This window comes from Sus scrofa, chromosome 3, assembly GCF_000003025.6.
Source record: "Sus scrofa isolate TJ Tabasco breed Duroc chromosome 3, Sscrofa11.1, whole genome shotgun sequence".
In the NCBI taxonomy this organism is placed as follows: domain Eukaryota; kingdom Metazoa; phylum Chordata; class Mammalia; order Artiodactyla; family Suidae; genus Sus; species Sus scrofa.
In genome coordinates, this window is record NC_010445.4 from 8751243 (window position 1) to 8764452 (window position 13210).

At 42.3% G+C, this 13210-nt stretch overlaps 1 long non-coding RNA gene across 2 annotated transcripts in view; it reads left to right on the forward strand.

Moving 5' to 3' along the window:
* LOC110259881 overlaps positions 1-11463 on the forward strand; it is a 25367-nt gene extending 13904 nt beyond the window's left edge. Inside the window, exons 4-5 of one of the 2 annotated variants that reach the window (XR_002342301.1) lie at positions 8461-8572; positions 9109-11008. This is a non-coding gene — a long non-coding RNA (uncharacterized LOC110259881). Of the gene's footprint in view, positions 1-8460; positions 8573-9108 lie in introns of both variants that reach the window. The other variant, XR_002342300.1, reaches the window with a different exon arrangement.

The window sequence follows — 13210 nt, forward strand, 5'->3', positions numbered from 1 at the left end:
CAGGGCCTGTGTTTCCTTGTTGATTTTCTCTCTGGTTGATCTGTCCATTGCTGTAAGTGGGGTGCTAAAGTCCTCCACTATCATTGTGGTATTGTTAATTTGTCCCTTTAAGGTTGTAAGCAGTTGCCTTATATATGTGGTGAACCTATGTTGCGTGCGTAGATATTTAAAATTGTTATGCCTTCTTCTTGGATTGATCCTTTGATCATTATGTAATGACCTTCTTTGTTCCTTAAAGTATTCCTCATTTTAAAGTCTATTTTGTCTGATATGAGTATTGCTACTCCAGCTTTCTTTTGATCCCTGTTTGCATGAAATATTTTCTTCCATCCTCTCACTTTCAATTTGTATGTGTCCCTACAAGTGAAGTGGGTCTCTTGAAGACAGCATATATATGGATCTTGTTTTTGTATCCATTCAGCCAGTCTGTGTCTTTTGGTTGGGGCGTTTAGTCCATTAACATTTAAGGTAATTATTGATGTGTATGTTCTTTTTTTTTTTTTTTTTTTTGTCTTTTTGTCTTTTTGTCTTTTTTGCTATTTCTTGGGCCACTCCCGTGGCATATGGAGGTTCCCAGGCTAGGGGTCAAATCGGAGCTGTAGCTGCTGGCCTACGCCAGAGCCACGGCAACACGGGATCCGAGCCGCGTCTGCAACCTACACCACAGCTCACGGCAACGCCGGATCGTTAACCCACTGAGCAAGGGCAGGGACTGAACCCGCAACCTCATGGTTCCTAGTTGGATTCGTTAACCACTGCGCCACCACGGGAACTCCTGGTGTGTATGTTCTTATTGCCATTTTTTAAATTACTCAAATGAAGTTATCACATCTGTAGTTGTGTAATGATCATAACAATCTGATTTCACAGGCTTTCCAAGCACATCCCCCCACCCCCCCAGACCGTCCCCTCCGGAGACCATAAGTTTTTCAGTGTCTGTGAGTCAGCATCTGTTCTGCAAAGAAGTTCCGTCTGTCCATTTTTCAGATTCCACATGTCAGGGAAAGCGTGTGATGTTGGTGTCTCATTGTATGGCTGACTTCACTTAGCATGATAGTTTCTAGGTCCATCCATGTTGCTACAAATGCCGGCATTTCGTTCTTTTTGATGGCTGAGTGATATTCCATTGTGTATAGGTACCACATCTTCTGGATCCACTCCTCTGTCGATGGGCATTGAGGTTGTTTCCGTGTCTTGGCTGTTGTAAGTAGTGCTGCAATGAACACTGGAATACATGTGTCTTTGCGAGTCGTGGTTTTCTCTGGATAGATGCCCAGGAGTGGGATTGCTGGATCAAATGGTAGTTCTATGTTTGGTTTTCTGAGGAATCTCCATGCTGCTTTCCACGGTGGTCGCACCAATTTACAGTCCCACCAACAGTGTAACAGGGTTCCTTTTTCTCCACACCCTCTCCAGCACTTACTGTTTGTAGACTTTTGGATGATGGCCACTCTGGCTGGTGTAAGGTGGTGCCTCATCGTGGTTTTGACTTGCATTTCTCTAATAATGAGTGACGCTGAACATCGTTTCATGTGTTTCTCGGCCATCTGTATGTCTTCTTTGGAGAACTGTCTGTTTAGATCTTCTGCCCATTTTTGGGTGGGGTTGTTTGTTTTTTTGGTATGGAGCTGCAGAAGGTGTTTATAAATTTTGGCGATTAATCCCTTGTCCGTCGATTCATTTGCAAAGATTGTCTCCCATTCTGTGGGTTGTCTTTTTGTGTTGTTGAGGGTTTCCTTTGCTGTGCAGAAACTTTGAAGTTTGAGTAGGTCCCGTTTGTTTATTTTTCTTTTTTGTTGTCAATACTCTCTAAGAGGTGGATCTGAGAAGATGTTGCTGTCGTTTATGTCCGAGAGTGTTTGGCCTGTGTTTTCCTCTAGGAGTTTGATAGTGTCTGGTCTTATGTCTAGGCCTTCAATCCATTTTGAGTTTATTTTTGTGTATGGTGTTAGGGAGTGTTCTCATTTCATTCTTTTCCATGTGGCTGTCCAGTTTTCCCAGCACCACTTATTGAACAAGCTGTCCTTTCTCCATTGTATAGTCTTGCTTCCTTTGTCATAGATTAGTTGGCTGTAAGTGCATGGGTTTAATTCTGGGCTTTCTGTCCTGTTCCACTGATCTATATGTCTGTCTTTGTGCCAGTACCATGCAGTTTTGACGACTGTTGCTTTGTAGTGTAGTCTGAAGTCCGGGAGCCTGATTCCTCCAGCTCCATGTTTCTTTTTCAGGATGTCTTTGGCTATTCTGGGTCTTTTGTACTTCCAAACAAACTTTAAAGTGTTTTGTTCGAGTTCTGTGAAAAATGTCCTTGGTAATTTGATAGGGATTGCATTGAATCTGTAGATTGCCTCGGGTAGCGTAGTCATTTTGATAGTATTAACTCTTCCAATCCACAAGCATGGTATATCTTTCCATCTATTTGTGTCATCTTTGATTTCTTTCGTCAGTGGCTTGTAGTTTTCAGAGTACAGGTCTTTTGTTGCTTTAGGTAGGTTTGCTCCTAAGTATTTTATTCTTTTGGATGCGATGGTAAACGGGATTGCTTCCCTAATTTCCTTCTCTGCTTTTTCGTTGTTAGTATATAGAAACGCTATCGACTTCTGTGTATTGATTTTGTATCCCGCGACGTTGCCAAATTCGTGGATGAGCTCTAACGGTTTTCTGGTAGAGTCTTTAGGATTCTCTAGGTATAGTATCATGTCATCTGCAAATAGTGATAGTTTGGCTTCTTCCTTTCCAATTTGGATTCCTTTGATCTCTTTTACTTCTCTGATTGCTGTGGCTAGGACTTCCAGAACTATGTTGCAGAGTAGTGGCGAGAGCGGACATCCTTGTCTTGTTCCTGATCTCAGCGGGAATTCGTTCAGCTTTTCACCATTGAGAATGATGTTCGCTGTGGGTTTGTCGTATATGGCCTTTATCATGTTGAGGTAGGTTCCCGTTATGCCCACTTTCTGAAGGGTTTTTTTTTTTTTTTTTTTTTTTTAATCAGGAATGGGTGTTGGATGTTGTCAAAGGCTTTTCCTGCGTCTATTGAGAGGATCATATGGTTTTTATCCTTCAGTTTGCTAATGTGGTGTATCACACTGATGGATTTGCGGATATCGAAGAACCCTTGCATCCCTGGGATGAATCCCACTTGATCATGACGTGCAGTCCTTTTAATGTATTGTTGGATGCGGTTTGCGAGTGTTTTGTTGAGGATTTTTGCATCGATGTTCATCAGTGATATCGGCCTGTGGTTTTCTTTTTTTGTGGAGTCGTTGTCTGGTTTTGGTACCAGGGTGACGGTGGCCTCATAGAATGAGTTTGGGAGTATCCCTTCTTCTGCAATTTTTTGAAATGGTTTCAGAAGGAGAGGTGTTGGCTCTTCTCTAAATGTTTGGTAGAATTTGCCTGTGAAGCCATCTGGTCCTGGACTTTTGTTTGTTGGAAGTTTTTTAATCACAGTTTCAATTTCAGTTCTTGTGATGGGTCCATTCATCTTTTCTATTTCATCTTGGTTTAGTCTTGGAAGATTGTACTTTTCTAAGAATTTGTTCATTTCTTCTAGGTTTTCCATTTTATTGGCATATAGTTGCATGTAGTAGTCTCTTATGATCCTTTGTATGTCTGTGATGTCCGGTGTTACTTCTCCTTTTTCATTTCTAATTTTATTGATTTGTGTCCTCTCTCTTTTTTGCTTGGTAAGTCTGGCTAGGGGTATATCGATTTTGCTGATCTTTTCGAAGAACCAGCTTTTCGTTTCACTGATCTTTTCTGTGGTTTTCTTTGCTTCTATTTCATTGATTTCTGCTCTGAGCCTTATGATTTCTTTCCTTCTACTAACTTCAGGTCTTGTCTGTTCTTCTCTCTCGAGCTGCTTTAGATGTAAAGTTAGCTTGTTTATGTGAGCTTTTTCTTCTTTCCTGAGGTGGGCTTGCATTGCTATAAACTTTCCTCTTAGAATGGGTTTTGCTGCATCCCATAGGTTTTGGGGTGTTGTGTCTTTGTTGTCATTTGCTTCTAGGTATTTTCTCATTTCCTCTTTGATTTCTTCAGTGATCCATTGGTTGTTTAGTAGCATGCTGTTTAGTCTCCACGTGTTTGTGTTTTTTTGCAGTTTTTTCCCTTGCTGTTGCTGTCCAGTTGTATGGCGTTGTGGTTGGAAAAGATGCTTGATATGATTGCAGTTTTCTTAAAGTTACCGAGGTTGGATTTGTAGCCCAGGATGTGGTCAGTCTTAGAGAGTGTTCCATGTGCACTTGAGAAGAGTGTGTATTCTGTTGCTTTTGGATGAATTGTCCTATAAATATCTATTAAGTCCATCTGGTTTAATGTATCATTCAGGGCCTGCGTTTCCTTATTGATTTTCTGTCTGGTTGATCTGTCCATTGCTGTAAGTGGGGTGTTAAAGTCCCCCACTATTGCTGTGTTATTGTTGATTTCTCCTTTTAAGGTTGTTAGCAGTTGCCTGATATGTTGTGGTGAACCTGTGTTTGGTGCGTAGATATTTAAAATTGTTATATCCTGTAAATATCTATTAAGTCCATCTGGTTTAATGCTTCATTCAGGGCCTGTGTTTCCTTGTTGATTTTCTCTCTGGTTGATCTGTCCATTGCTGTAAGTGGGGTGCTAAAGTCCTCCACTATCATTGTGGTATTGTTAATTTGTCCCTTTAAGGTTGTAAGCAGTTGCCTTATATATGTGGTGAACCTATGTTGCGTGCGTAGATATTTAAAATTGTTATGCCTTCTTCTTGGATTGATCCTTTGATCATTATGTAATGACCTTCTTTGTTCCTTAAAGTATTCCTCATTTTAAAGTCTATTTTGTCTGATATGAGTATTGCTACTCCAGCTTTCTTTTGATCCCTGTTTGCATGAAATATTTTCTTCCATCCTCTCACTTTCAATTTGTATGTGTCCCTACAAGTGAAGTGGGTCTCTTGAAGACAGCATATATATGGATCTTGTTTTTGTATCCATTCAGCCAGTCTGTGTCTTTTGGTTGGGGCGTTTAGTCCATTAACAGTTAAGGTAAATATTATTTTTTTTGGTCTTTTTGCTATTTCTTGGGCCACTCCCGTGGCATATGGAGGTTCCCAGGCTAGGGGTTGAATCGGAGCTGTCGCCACCAGCCTACGCCAGAGCCACGGCAACACGGGATCCGAGCCGCGTCTGCAACCTACACCACAGCTCACGGCAATGCCTGATCGTTAACCCACTGAGCAAAGGCAGGGACCGAACCTGCAACCTCATGGTTCCTAGTTGGATTCGTTAACCACTGCACCACGATGGGAACTCCTAAGGTAATTATTGATGTGTATATTCTTATTGCCATTTTAATAATTGCTGTGGATTTGTTTTTGTTGCTCTTTTTTTCCCTCCCTTCTTTTCTTGTTCCCTCCTCTTCTGGTTTGGTGACTATCTTTAGTGTTGTATTTGAGTTGATTTTTCTTTATTTGTTTATCAATGGTAATTCTTGGTTTGTTGTTTTTCTGAAGTTTTGATATAAGAGTCTACATTTATATGAGATTGTTTTAAGTTGTTCTCTTAATTGCAAATTCATCTCCAGTGTCCTGCATTTGTACCCACCTCTTCTCTTGATTTCTGATGGTGGTGGTATGATTTTGCATGGATGATTTCATATCTTTACTGTATATATACCTTTCTGGTGAGCCTTGTCATTTGTGGTATTTTTGTTTCCCGTTGCTGTCTTTTCTTTTCTGCCTAGAGAAGTTCCTTTATTATTTGTTGTAAGGCTGGTTTAGTGTTGCTGAATTCTCTCATGTTTTGCTTATCTGTGAAGGTTTTGATTTCTCCTTCAAATCTGGATGAGTGCCTTGCTGGGTAAAGTAATCTTGGTTGGAGGTTTTTTCCTTTCATCACGTTAAGTATATCATGACACTCCCTTCTGGACTGCAGAGTTTCTGCTGAAAAATCTGCCGATAACCTTATTGGGGTTCCCTTGTATGTTATGTTTCTTTTCCCTAGCTGCTTTCAAGATTTTCTCTTTGTTTTTAATTTTGGTCAGTTTGATTAATATGTGTCTCAGTATATTCCTCCTTGGGTTTATTTTATATGGTACTTGTTGTGCTTCCTGGATTTGAGTGAGTGGTTCCTTCCCCATGTTAGGGAAGTTTTTGGCTATTATGTCTTGCAATATTTTTTCTGTCCCCTTCTCTCTCTCTTCTCCTTATGGCACCCCTATAATACAGATGTTGGTGCATTTAACATTGTCCCAGAGTTCTCTGAGACTCTCTTCGTTTTCAGTCTTTTTCTCTTTTCTGTTCTGCATTTGTAATTTCTACTAGTCTGTCCTCCACCTCCCTTATTTGTTCTTCTGCCTTCTGTATTCTGCTGTTAGCTGCCTCTAGTGGATTTATTTCAGTTATTGTATTTTGCATCTCTTCTTGTTTAAGTTTTATATCTTATATCTCTTTCCTCAGTGTTTCCTGTAAGTTATCCATCTTTGCCTCCAGTTTATTTCCAATGTTTTGCATCATCTTCAGCATTAACAGTCTAAAGTCTTTTTCCTGGAAGCTGAGAATCTCCTCATGGCTTAGCTCATTTTCTGGGGGTTTTCCTTTCTCCCTCATCTGAGTTAAAGTCCTCTGTCTTTTCATTTTTATAGGTTTTTGGTGTGGTGACCTTTTTACAGATAATAGAGTTGTAGTCTGCCCCCCATGTAGCTGAAGTCGGTATGGGGGCTTGGTGTAGGCTTCCTGATGGGAGGGACTGATGCCTTCCCCCTGGTAGGTGGAGCTGATTCTGATCCCTCCGGTGGGTGGGGCTTAGTCTCTGGATGGGGTTAGAGGTGGCTGTGTGCCTGAGGGGTCTTTAGGTAGCCTGTTTACTGAGGGGTGGGTCTGTGATCCCACCTGGATTGTTGTTTGCTCTGGGGCTTCTCAGTGCTGACGGGCCAGATTTTCCCAATATGGCCACCTCCAGAGAAAGATACTGGCTGCTGAATATTCCCAAGAGCTTTGCTTCCAATGTCCTTCCTTCACAACAAGCCGTATTCACCCCTGTTTTCCCAGGATGTCCTCCAAGAACTGCAGTCAGGTTTGACCCAGATTCCCATGGAGACTTTGCTTTGCCCTGGGACCCAGTGCACGTGAAAGTCTGTGTGCACCTTTTAAGAACAGGGTCTCTACTTCCCCCAGTCCCATGGAGTTCCTGAGCACAAGTCCTACTGGCCTTTAATGCCAGATGCTCCAGGGGCTCTTTCTCCTAGTGCCAGAAGCCTACACGTGGGAGTTTGATGTGGAGCTCAGAGCTCTCATCCTGTAGGTGCGTCTCTGTGAACCAGTTAGTTTCTAGTTTGTGGGGCTTCCCACCCGGGAGGTATGGGGTTGTTTATATCGCATAATTGCCCCACCCCACCTCTTGATGTGGCCTCCTCTTTGTCTTCTGGAGTAGGACATCTTTTTTTTTAAGGTTTCTGGTCTATTTGGTTGAAGATTGCTTAGCCTTTAGTTGTGAATTTTGTTTTTAGGAGAGAAGTTGAGCTCCTTTCCTTCTGTTCCGCCATTTTAATCCCATCCTCTATCAAAAGTTTCTGAATCACTTTGTCTGAGCTGTGTCTTTTCTATGGACAGTTGGATTTTTCTTTGTGTGCTAATGTTGAGGTCTTTTTAAAAAGTAGGTGAGCTTAATTCATTTTTATTTATAGGACAGCTCATTTTTTCCCACTCCCTGCCCCCATGATTTCTCTTTTATAACTGAAAAAAAAAACCACGTTCATTGTTTGGACTATGCTTTCTTTTGTGTATATTTCTTCTCATAATTTGGAATATTAAATTACTAGTGGGTACTGGTATAGAATATGTAACTTATAGCTGTAATTCTGTTTCTCTCTGAATTACTTCCCTTGTATGAGCAACAATGAAATCGTATCCTCCTCTTCTCCCATCTTCCTGTCCTCCACCTCCTTTTTTTGTATTTATTATTTAAATGTTTTTCAGTATAGTTGATTTACAGTGTGGTGTTAGATGCTGGTCTACAGCAAAGTGATTGAGTTTCACACACACACATATATTCCTTCACATTCTTTTTTATTTTAGGTTATTACAAGATATTAAATATAGATTCCTATGTGGTACAGTAGGACCTTGTTGCTTATCTTATTATCTTTCTTAATATTTACCTTTGTACTTAAATAGTTTTATGCATTTATTGCTTGTTAATCAGCGTCAAATGAGATATATAAGTCTCCAGCTGTAAAAGGTAAGGAAGTCAACATCCTCCTCCCCTCCCATTTAACAGTACATACTATTTTTATGTTGTTAGGTTTTATAATGCATACACTGTCTTCTAACCATGATACTGGAATCCTGGAGTGGAATGTATTCTAGTACACGGTCACCCTCTGTTTTCTCGCCTCCTCAACTGTTACGGAGGGCAAACAGTCATGATCAGGACTGCATCTTGGCTGTTCTCCTCCCAGAGACTATGAGGTTTTATCTCTTCCATACAGAGAACACTGTGAACCAAGCATCCTACAAGGTCAAGCTCTGCAATCTGTGAATTCTGCTTCCGGGTGAATCAAACCAGAGCCGAGGGGGAGGGGAAACAGCAACCGGGAACCGGTAAGCTTGCCCTTTCCTTAAAGAGCAGTAACTGTCAAGCAATATAAGTTGCCTGGGTCAGGGGTGGGGGGGCCCTCAGGAGATAGGAGAAACTCCCCAAGAGTGGGCATTGCACTGAGTGGGAATTGGACGCCCCCCCTTGCCCCCCACCAGTAGTGCTTTCAACAGCCCAGGGTGCCTGGTAAAAACCCCAGACAGTTCATGTGGACCACACTGGACCACTGAAAATTGAACAAGTAGTGCTTCCCCTCTGCGGGGCTGTGCCTGACATCACTACTGTCTTAGATGCCTTGGCCACGGCTCTGGAGTGCAGGTACCGCATGTACCGTCCAGGAGCCCAGTAGAGCATGGCATGGACTTTGCAAATGCATTCTTCAGTGGGCCTCTGGCCACTGAGTCTCAAGATCAAGTAGTCTTTACCTGGGAGGGGCAACAATGGACCTTTCAAGTGCTTCCCCAAAGTTACCTGAACAGCCCTACCGTATGTCATGGGATGGGAGCCCCAAACCTGTCCCTGTTCTCTTTCCTCACCCCAGGAAAATGGGCCCGTTGCCTTGATGACTAAGGCGAACATGTGAAGACTTGCACTCTGCAGGCTTTGTTGGAACACCTGCAAGGGAGGTTTTGGAATTGTTTGGGTGAGGTGTGTGTTATCCCAGAAGCTGTTTGGTAAGATGCAAGACTCTCCAACCCCTAAGTATGTGAGAGAGATGCAAGGTTTTGTAAGGATTTGGTAGGTTTAGGGGACTTTTATTTTATTGGCTCAGTGCCTCCATCCCTATGCTGCCAGGTAAGCAAAGGCATGTGTGGGACAGGGAAATCAGCAGCAGGGCACATTTTTTTTCTCTTTAGGGCTGCACCTGTGGCATATGGAAGTTCCCAGGCTAGGGGTCGAATCAGAGCTGTAGCTGAGGCCTACACCACAGCTCACAGCAATGCCGGATCCTTAATCCACCAAGCAAGGCCAGGGATCAAACCCCCATCCTCATGGATACGATGTTGGGTTCTTAACCTGCTGAGCCACAACAGGAACTCCAGAAAGCACTTTTGAGAAGGCAAAATACTAGTAAAGTAGCTCTAAATATCCCACAAGCAGGGCTGTCATCTGAGTTAGATGTGTCCGTGACTCCAGAAAGTATGGCTCAGACACTGGCAGAGGTAGAAGGGGAGAGTGCCCCTAGGATTTTGGTTCCAGCTCTGGAAGGGGACAGAAACCCCATATAACCCCACAGAGCATCAGCTCCGAGCTGTATCCATGTGCTCCTTCAGATGGAGCTCTCAGAAGGGACTAAACTACAGCAACCACCAGGCTGACCTCGGAGTGGTTTTGACTGGTGATCACTCATGAGCCTTGGTTGTTAGCCCTTCAGGAAGCCAAGGGGTACATGATTCATGACTGGGCTCCTGTGGGGTCAGGATTTGTGGAGGGACATTCAGGTTTGTCTGGAAGAACCTGAGGCCATCCTCTGTTTTCCACATCCCAGCTCATGAGGCACTGATACCCCCTGGCAGTCAGGAAGCTGATGCCCTAGATTGGATCTGAGCCCTAGCAACAGACACTTCCATAGATACAGCAGATTGGGTACCTGGGCCACTGCAGTGCCTAGGTTGGGACAGTGTGTTATCCAGGATGCTGGATTGACCTTGGAATACAGTGACTTGGTTGATGCAATAACAGTATGTCCTGTGAGTTCTAAACAACACCCAAGGCAATTGCCAAAATAGTCTGGGCCTTCCACTGGAGTTCCAACTGGTAAGGGATTGGCAAGTTGATTATACTGGCCTCCTCCCTCTGAGTGAGGGTTCTAAATAACACACCCTCAGGGATCAAACCCTGCCACAGTATTGACCTGAGTGGCTACAGTGACAGTGCCAGGTCCTTCACCTGCTGAGCCACAAGGAAACTCCGATATAAGCTTTTAAGATTTGGCAGGTGAATGCAGAAAAACCATTTATCTTGTGGGCAGCCCAAGACAAGCCTGGTTAGTAAGTTCCCTTGCTCAGTAAAACTGTCACCCCCCAATCTAGAGTGGTCTGCCTATTCCTTCAGTCTCTCTGTGCCCTGTGTGTTTTTGAACCAAAAAGAAACAAGTCTATTGCATTTAGGTTATCAAATCTGTGGGCATAGAGTTGTACACAGTATTCATTTATTATCTTTTTAATGTCCAAGAGATCTGTAGTGATGTCTCCTTTTTCATTTCTGATATTAGTAATCAGTGTCCATTCTCTTTTTTTCTTAGCCTGGCTAGGGCTTACTGATTTTATTGTCTTTTCAAAGAACTAGTTTTTGGTTACATTGATTTTGACTGGTTTCCTGTTTTCAATTTCATTGATCTCTGCTCTAATTCTTAGTACTTCTTTTCTTCTGCTTACTTTCAATTTTATTTGTTCTTGGAGTTCTCCTATGGCTCAGCGGGTTAAGGATCCGGCATTGTCACTTGTATAGCTTAGGTTGCTGCTGTGGTGCGGGTTTGATCCCTGGCCTGGGAACTTCCACATGCTACAAGCATGGCCAAAAAAATTTCTTTTTGCTCTTCTTTTTCTGGTTTCCTAAGGCGGAAACTTAGATGATTGATTTTAGATCTTCTTTTATATATGCATTCAATATAATACATTTCCCTCTAAGCACTGCTATCATTGCATACCATAAATTGATAAATTGTGTTTTCATTTTATTTCAAAATATTTTAAAATTTCTCTTGAGATTTCTTCTTCGATTTTTTTTTTTTTTTTTGCCTTTTCTAGGGCTGCTTTCCGTGGCATATGGAGGTTCCCAGGCTAGGGGTCTAATTGGACCCGTAGCCACCAGCATACGCTAGAGCCATAGCACCGAGGAATCCGAGCCGAATCTGCAACTTACACCACAGCTCACGGCAATGCCGGATCCTTAACCCACTGAGCAAGGCCAGGGATTGAACCCGCAACCTCATGGTTCCTAGTCAGATTCGTTAATCACTGCGCCATGATGGGAACTCCAAGATTTCTTCTTTGATTTATGTTTTATTTAGAAGCGTATTGTTTGGAGTTCCCATCATGGCTCAGCAGAAACGAATCTGACTAATATCCATGAGGACACAGGTTCAATCCCTGGCTTCTCTCAGCAGGTTAAGGATCTGGCATTGCCGTGAGCTGTGGTGTAGGTCGCAGATGTGGCTTAGATCTGGCATTGCTGTGGCTGTGGCATAGGCCAGCAGTTACAGCTCTGATTTGACCCCTAGCCTGGGAACCTTCATAAGCTTCAGGTGTGGCCCTAAAAAGCAAAGCAAAGAAAAAGCATATTGTTTAATCTCGGCATTGTTATTTTTACACTTATATTTGTTACTGACTTCCAGCTTAATTCCATCATCATCTGAAAGTATACATTGTATGATTTCTATTTTAAATTTGTTCGGGTGTGTTTTATGGCCCAGAATATGGTCTATCCTGGTGACTGTTCCGTGTGAACTTAAGAAGAAGTAATTTACTTTTAATAGTCCAATTGACAATGTTTTATTTTAAACCCATTAAACTAAACATCCTGTACTATAAAGCATAAGAATGGCATTGGACCTGGTAATATATTTTTAAACATGACGTTCATTCACATCATAAAAACAGAACTGAATCCTAAAAGCAATATCCAGGAATGAAAAGTGTGACCCAAACACCACCTATAACAGTTACTTAGTAATCTAAAGTTGTGTACCACAAGCCAAGTTTTCCAGCTGTCTATGTGTATATCTTTAAAATTACCTTAAAATTTTCTTTTTTGTCTTTTTGTCTTTTGAGGGCTGCACCCACGGCATATGGAGGTTCCCAGGCTGGAGGTCTAATCGGAGCTGTAGCCACCAGCCTACACCACAGCTCACGGCAACACCAGATCCTTAACCCACTGAGTGAGACCAGGGATTGAACCTACAACCTCATGGTTCCTAGTCGAATTCGTTTCCGCTTGCCACTATGGGGACTCCAAATTTTTCTTTTGAATAAAATGCACACTTCAACAAATTCACCAAGACCAGTCATGCTATGCTATAGCTATGAAGGATTGCAGTTAGAACTATTAAAATAAAACTTTTAAGTGTACTCTTAAAGATTACCAACTGGGGGAAATCAGTTTTACTTTTTAAAACTCCTGAGGTTTGGAAGCAAAAGCATATACTGGCATGGTTCAAGTTGGAAGTTGATCTAGATATCAGGATTGGAAAAAAAAAAGAAACAGGAGTTCCCGTCATGACTCAGCGGTTAACGAACCCAACTAGTGTCCACGAGGATGTGGGTTCGACCCTGGCCTCACTCAGTGGGTTAAGGATCTGGCGTTGCTGTGAGCTGTGGTGTAGGCTGTCCGCCATAGCTCTGATTCATCCCCTGGCCTGGGAGCCTCCATGTGTCAGGTGGGGGGAAAAAAAAAAAAAAACTCAGTAAGAACTGAGGTTCCCCAAAGCCAAAAGATAACTTGTGCATTTAATTTCTTAAACAAATAAAAAACTCTAAAAGCAATGTTGTAAATACATACTTTTACAGAAGTAACTTTTCCAAGTAGAAAACAACAACAACAAAAAAAAACCAAGAGTCCAGAAACAGCAAGATTATAATCAATCGGAAGTGAAAACAGAGTGACTGCTTATGGTCTGGGATACTCAGCCAGTAGTTCCTTCA